General features: G+C 34.3%; 1 non-coding gene across 1 annotated transcript; it reads left to right on the top strand.

The window, feature by feature from the left end:
- The first annotated feature begins 7,436 nt into the window (after positions 1-7,436).
- Positions 7,437-7,509, top strand: LOC115942345 (small nucleolar RNA SNORD112). The gene has a single exon (XR_004076953.2). It is a non-coding gene; the product is annotated as a small nucleolar RNA SNORD112 (small nucleolar RNA).
- The last annotated feature ends 518 nt before the right edge of the window (positions 7,510-8,027 follow it).

The following is an 8,027-nucleotide window of genomic DNA, read 5'->3' as shown; positions in this document are numbered from 1 at the left end:
GTTGCTTCTGAAAAAAGCAATTAAATGTCTACTTTTAAAGATTGTTTTTGTTAGTATTTCCAAATATCTCAACAAACGTTTATATTTCTATCCACACTGATTTAAAATTTACACTTCCACTAACAATATAGGATAGTTTCTAAGTACCCTGGTCAGTACTTGGTAGTGTTATTATTCAAATCTTTGCCGATTTGAACATGACAAAGATGATATCTCTTCAATGTTTTAATTTTTATTTCTTTTTTTCTAGTGTTATTGATCACTTTTCATATGTATTGATTGGAAATTTGGATTTCATTGTTTAAGACTTTTCCCATTCTTCTATTAAATTTCTTCCTCACTGATTTTTAGAGGTTGTTATCCCATTTTTTTCATGCATACAAATTCTTCATATGATCACATCTTAAACATAGCTCCATTCTGCTAACCAGAAGGCATAATAATTAGATTATGATCATATAGGCAACTTATACAATATATATGATGAAAAATATACATTAAAAAAAATATATGTGAGAGGGCGCCTGGGTGGCTCAGTCATTAAGCAGCTGCCTTCGGCTCAGGTCATGATCCCAGAGTCCTGGGATCGAGTCCCACATCGGGCTCCCTGCTCAGCGGGAAGCCTGCTTCTCCCTCTCCCACTCCCCCTGCTTGTGTTCCTGTTCTCGCTGTCTCTGTCTCTGTCAAATAAATAAATAAAATCTTTAAAAAAAAAAAATATATGTGAGAAATATAAAGCAAACTGTAATCAAAATTTATCATCTCTTGAAAAGCATGAGTTGTTATCTTGACAATTTGGGCTGTCACCACCAATGTATCTGACAAATTGAAAGCATCCAATTCATGGGTAAGCTATTTAAAATTCCTTTGTGCGTGAGATTTGAACAGTTTTGATTCTATCCACTCTTATAAAATAATACAACACAATAGGAATATATATCCACTAATGTCTACAGAGAATAAAACCAAAAATCTGAATAGTAACCACAAATAGGACACTTGACAGTTCTGGTTTTTGTTTTTTTTTTTTAAAGATTTTATTTATTTATTTGACAGAGAGATAGCGAGAGCAGGAACACAAGCAGGGGGAGTGGGAGAGAGAGAAGCAGGCTTCCTGACGAGCAGGGAGCCCGATGTGGGACTCGATCCCAGGACCCTGGGATCATGACCTGAGCCGAAGGCAGACGCTTAACGACTGAGCCACCCAGGCGCCCGACAGTTTCTGGTTTTTTAACCCACTTTTCCTCCAAATGGAAAAAATCATCCAAAGTTCCAAATATGAGTATGAATTATGTGAACAGAATCAATTCCCACTTTGAATGCACTTAGTGAGTTTAATTGTTAGCTTATATGCATTTTCATGAGCAATTTTTTGTGTGTGAATTTCAGAACGAATAAGACTGAACATTTTATCTTAAATGGGAAGCTACACCTGAGTCAGAGATGGGAAATCAAATCAGAACATAAAGGAACTAACATGTAAGAATCATACTGAGAACACAAAACACAAACAGGCCACCAAATTGCACAATTCCTGAGGGTATTGATCACACTGTAGTGTATGTAAATGGTGCCTCCAGGAGCACACAAATCTAACCAACTTAAATTAGTGAACAACAACGGAGAAGCAGTACTAAAAGCCATAGAGTTACCTCAGCCAGAAGCTATAACTGAAAGCAAGGGTGAAGAATTAAAGGAGAGTTTTTTTGTTGTGTTTTGTTTCAAATTGGGCATATTGCCTAAAACACACAGCTCATGTACTATGCACCAAGCACTGTGCTCACTGCATACCTTATCCCTATTTATACAAAATCCCTATGAATTATTATTATGACCTTTTTAAATGGAGAAATTGAGGTTCAGATCAATTAAGTGGATATACATAATATTTAATGGTAGAGCACAGCTTTGAACAAATGGTTTGGGCTTTTATTCTCTACATGTCATGAAATATAAAAGCTAATATTTATGCAATTTAAAAATTTTTTCATGGATGCTGTTTCTTTTTTTTTTTTTCTTTTTTCACACATGCTGTTTCTTGGTCCTTACCACAAAGCATGTGAGTTTTATCACTCCCATTTCCCAAAGATGGTGTTTGTGATTGAGAGAGGTTAAATGAAAGCTCGAAGTCATGAAGTAGATGGTGGGACCAGGCCTCAAATCTAGGTCTTTGGCCCTCAAACTGCATGCACAATTTATTAGCTGATGCTTTCCCAGAACACAACACTAAACATGCTATGAAACAAAGGAGAATTTATTGGCTTCTTTTGCCTCTGTAGGTAAATCACAAAGATGAAAGATATATAAACTTCATTGACTTTTATTTTACTCATCTATAAATTGAGATCAATTTTGTCTGCTTGACCTACTGATTAGTTAATGTATATGTCATTTTTATAATGTGTAAACCATTATGCAAATAGTAGGTACTGGTTTTTGTCACCAATACCATTCTTATCATTAATGCCTAATGTCTATGGATGGGATAGATATTTGTAAGAGCCATAAACTGGGTGTACATGCAGATCAAGTTGCTAAAAAGAAGGGAGGAGATACCAAATTGACCCTGACCTTACAGAAAAGGGCAAAGAAGGGAAGAGAAAGAGCATGGTAAAAAGCTTAGGTCCTATAAGATCCTGCTAATCATATCTCATTTTTAAATTATTTTTCCATTGCCACTATTCTAGTTCAAGCCATGAAACCTCTTTTCTGAGTTTTATAAATCTTGCTAATTGTTTTAAAAACCTCCAGATTCTCATAGAAGTCACTCTCTACTGCCCAGTGCCACCTCTAGGAAATATATCTTTATACATCCCATATCCTTACACAAGAACCCTAAATGAATCCTAAAGCACAAAAGAATGGTATTGGAACATCTGGAAATTCAGTTTAAAAATAATAATTTGAAAACCTACTTCATATCATACATAAAAGTTAATTTCAGACATATTGGACCTAATTGTAAGTCTTAAGCCTATAAAGCTTCTGAAAGACCAAGCAGTATATCTTCATGACCTTGGGGTAGGCACACTTGGCTAAAACTTTCTAGTTTCTTAGAAATAGCCCAAGGCAATTATGGAATGTCTTAAAAATGGAAAGATTTAAATTCCCTCCAAATTGATAAGCAACTCAAAGTTTCAAAGCCACTCTAATCAGAACCCAAATGAGGGTTTATTTTAATAGGACTTGATGTAAATGTGTTTAGAAAAGCAAAGGTCTATGAACAGTCATATTGCTGAAATAGAAGGAGGAAGAGCTGAGACTTTAAAAATATCATGGCTTATTCTGAAGGTATAGTTATTAAAACAGTGTGACAATAGTGCAAGGTTAGACAAATTGGCAAAACAAATTGAGCAAAAACATGTCAAGTAGATGTGGAAATTAGATATGTGACAGAGGACATACTAGATTGTGGGAAGAATGGAGCTATTTAATAATTACACTTGTAAGAATGGTTATTCATAGGGAAAAATAGAGTCCACATACTAAATTCAACTTCAAATGGCATTAAATGTCAAAAACTTTCAAAATTTTATTGTAGAGTATAAATTTTTTAGAGACAGAAATGGTTTCTTAAGCTAAAAAATATGCTTGACATTTTTTAAAAAGACCAATAAATCATATTACATTTAATGATTTGATACCAAAAGCAAAGACAACAAAAGCAAAAATAAATGGGACTACACTAACTGAAAATTTCTGCACAGCCAAGAAAACCACCAACAAAATGAAAAGGCAACCAACTGAATGAGAGAAAATATTTGCAAGTCATAAATTTGATAAGGGGTCAATATCCAAAATATATAAAGAACTCTTCTGACTCAATAACTGTAGAGCAATCTAATTAAAAATTGGGCAGAGGAACTGAACAGATTTTCCAAAAAGGACATTAAAATAACCAACAGGCACATGAAAAGATACTCATCACTACTTATCAGGGAAATGCAAATCAAAACCACAATGAGCTGTCACCTTACACTATTAGAATGGCTATTATAAAAAAGATAAGAAATAACAAGTGTTGGCAAGGATGTGGAGAAAAGGGAACTCTCCAGCACCATTGGTGGGAATGTAAATTGGGATAGCCACTATGGAAAACAGTCTGAGGTTTCTCAAATATTAAAAATAGAACTACCAGCGGCTCCTGGGTGGCTCGGTCAACTGAGCGTCTGACTTGGTTTTGGCTCAGGTTGTGATCATATGGGTTGTGGGATCGAGCCCTGCATCAGGCTCCCTGCTCAGGGCGGAATCTGCTTGAGATTCTCTGCCCTGCCTCACTGCCGCATTCGTGTGAGCTATCTCTCAAATAAATAAATCTTAAAAAAAAAAAAATAGGACTACCATATGATGCGGCATTTCCACTTCTGGGAATATATGCAAAGAAAATGAAAACACTAACTTGCAAAGGTATCTGCACTCACCCCCCTCCATGTTCATTTCAGCATTATTTACAATAGCCAAGATATGGAAACAACCTAAGTGTCCATCAATAGATGAATGGATAAAAAAAATGTGAAATATATATGCAATGGAATATTAGTCATTAAAAAGCATGAAATCTTGCCATTTACTGTAACAACATGGATGGACCTCGAGGGCATTATGTGAAGTGAAATAAGTCAGACCAAGAAAGACAAACACCATATGATCTCAGTATGTGTGGAATCTTAAAAAAAAAAAAAAAAAACAACTACTAAGTTCATAGATACAAAGAACAGATTGGTGGCTGCCAGAGGTGGTGGGGGGGGGGGCCGGTAGGAGTTGGGGGAGGGGGTTGTGGTGTGAAATTGGTGAAGAGAGGCAAAAGATACAAACTTCCACTTATAAAATAAGTAAGTCATGGGTTTGTAATGTACATCATGGCAACTACAGTTAATAATACTGTATTGAATATTTGAAGGTTCTCAAGAGTACAGATTTTAAAGGTTCTCATAACAAGAACAAAAAATGCTGTAACAATGTATGGTGAAAGATGTTAACTAGACTTACTGTGGTGATCATTTCACAAATATCAAGTCATTATGTTGTACACCTGAAACTAATAAAATGTCAATTATACCTCCATTTTTAAAAAAACTTTATTTGTCATTATCAAAAACACCTTTAAAAAGTGAGAAGGAAGCTCAAATTGGGGATAAGATATTTACAACACTTATGATTACCAAAGGGTTAGTAGCAAGTTATATGAAAAAAATCTTACCAATCAGTAAGAGCTTAAATAACCTAATTTAAAATTTGAAACATGAAAACCATGAAAGGTATTTTAAGGAGGAGGAGAAAATGCATATGGGCAATAAACATATAAAGAGATGTTCCATCTTATTAGTCAAGGAAATACAAATCAACATTTTTAACTGACAAACTCACAAAGTCTAACAATACCAACTCTAAAAAGGTGGTGACTAATAGGATTCCTAATACATTTTGTATAGGGGAGTAATATTTGGGCATACCCAGGATGAAGCAATTCCACCCCTGAGTATACACCCAGAGAAACCTTTACTCATGTGGATTTAGTAGAGAGGTACAAGAACTTTCACAGAAACACTGTACAAATAGGAGGCATAAAAGCAAGAAATGACCCATATGCCTATAGAAAGGGTGCTGGATAAAGGAAGTATGGTATATTCAATAACAAAATATTACAGAGCAGTGAAATCACTAAATTATTTCTACCTATGACGTTGATAAATTTTAGTAAAAAATGTTGACTAAAAACACTAAACTCTGAAGAAGTTATGTATATACCTTTATATAATTTTTTAATCTCTAAAGGATATTGTATCATTGCAAACAAAAACTACTCACAAACTAACTTAAGAGAGCAATAGAATAAAAACTGTGATAATTGAGTAAGAATATACTATAAATCAGTGGCATGAAATTTAGGTTCCAGAAATAAACCCTCATATTTATGATCAATTTTTGACAAGTATGCAAAAATAATTCAATGAGTAAACAATTTTCAACAAATACTGCTAGGACAATTGGATATCCACATCCAAATGAATGAAGTGGGACCACACAATATACAAAAACTAACTCAAAATGGTTCAAATACCTACATGTAAGAGCAAAAATGATAAAATTCTTAGAAGAAAACATAAGCATAAATTTCCATGACCTTGGATATAGCAATGATTTTTTTAAGTGTTAAAACAAGAGCACTAGCAATCAGAGAAATAAATAAAATGAATTTCATCAAAATTAAAAACTCATGCTTCAAAGGATACCATCAAGAAAGTAAAAAGACAAACTAATGAATAGGAGAAAATATATGCAACTTATATATCTTATAAAAGACTTGTGTCTAGATATATAAAGAACTCTTATAACTCAGTAATAAAAAGACAAAGAACCCAATTTAAAAATGGGTGAGGGACCTGAAAAGACATTTCCCCCAAAAGACATACATATGGCCAATGAGCACTAAAGATGTTCAGCATCATCAGTTATCAGGGAAATGGAAATCAAAACCACAATGAGATACCATTTAACACCCACTAAAGTGTCTATAATTTTAAAAGATAATACCAAGAATTGACAAAATTGTAAAAAATTAAATGGAACCCTCATTGATGGTTAATAGAAATGTAAAATGGTGTAGCCAGTTTAGAAAATTATCTGGCAGTTCCTCAAAATTGTACACATAAAGTTATCATATGACCCAGCAATTCTACTTCCTAAATATATCCCCAAGAGAAATATAAACACATGTCTGCAAAAACACTTGTACATGGATGTTCGTAGCACCATTATTCATAATAGCAAAAAAAGAGGAAACAATCCAAATGCCCATCAACTGGTGAATAGAAAAATAAAATGTGGTATAACCACACAGTGGAATATTATTTGGCAATAAATAAGAATGAAACACTAGTACATGCTACAACATTGTGAGCCTTAGAACATTATGCTGAGTTAAAGAAGCCAGTCACAAAAGTCATTATCAACATGATGATTCCATTTAAGTGAAATGGCTAGCATAGAAATATATATAGAAACAGAAAGTAGATTTGTGGATGCCTGGAGCTGCAGGGGATGAGGAGCATGGGGAGGACTGCAAAGGGCACAGGATTAGTTTGGGGATGATGAAAATATTCTAAAATTGATTGTAGTGATGATTGTACCAGTATGTGAATACACTAAAAAAAATTAATTATATGCTTTAAGTGGATGCATTTTTTGGTATATGAATTGTATCCCAATAAAGCTGTTGCTACAAAGAAAGAGAGAGAGAAAATGAATGACAAAAAATCCAGGGTAGTGTTTACTTGTAAGTGGGAGCTAGAAGAACAGAATAAGGATGAATAAATGTATAGGTGTAAATAACTAGAAATAGTCTAGTTCTTGATTAAGTTGTGAGTTTATGGATGTTCTTTATATTAATAATACACATATGTACCATACCTACAAACATAAAAGAGGATCTTGCATGGACCAATGAAGATAATTTGTCTACAAACCAAGCATTATGATTAACACAATTCTATGCAACTAAGGTCCATTTAAAAATTAATTAATTAACATCTATCCTGTTAAATCCTATAAATCACATCCCCAGTTCAGAAAACTGGGTTAGTGGATCAATATGCTTAGTGGAATCTGTTAAACAGAGATAAAAATTTAATTTTATGACCTAAAATAATAAATGCAAGAATGAACAGGCACTGATCTCTTTCAATCCCTCTTCCACCAGGATCAATAATTACATCTGTGTTCATTCCCCCACTGTCCCCATTTCCTCCATACCCATATTCCCTTTTGAATAAATTTGTTTCATTGTATTTACCACCACAGTCTCAGTGGTTGTATAGACTATGGAGAAATGAAAGAAAGAGTAAGGATAGTAGCAGTGCTGGCCGAAGGGCTGCCATATAAAACTGGCAATGGAATAGAGATTGGGGAGAGTGCTTTTATATTATAAAACATGGTTTATAGGGGCGCACGCGTGGCTCAGTCGTTAAGCGTCTGCCTTTGGCTCAGGTCATGATCCCAGGGTCCTGGGATTGAGCCCCTCATCGGGC

Source organism: Leptonychotes weddellii, chromosome 5, assembly GCF_054177405.1.
Source record: "Leptonychotes weddellii isolate Sample4059 chromosome 5, ASM5417740v2, whole genome shotgun sequence".
NCBI lineage: Eukaryota > Metazoa > Chordata > Mammalia > Carnivora > Phocidae > Leptonychotes > Leptonychotes weddellii.
This window is presented reverse-complemented; position numbering and strand designations above follow the sequence as displayed.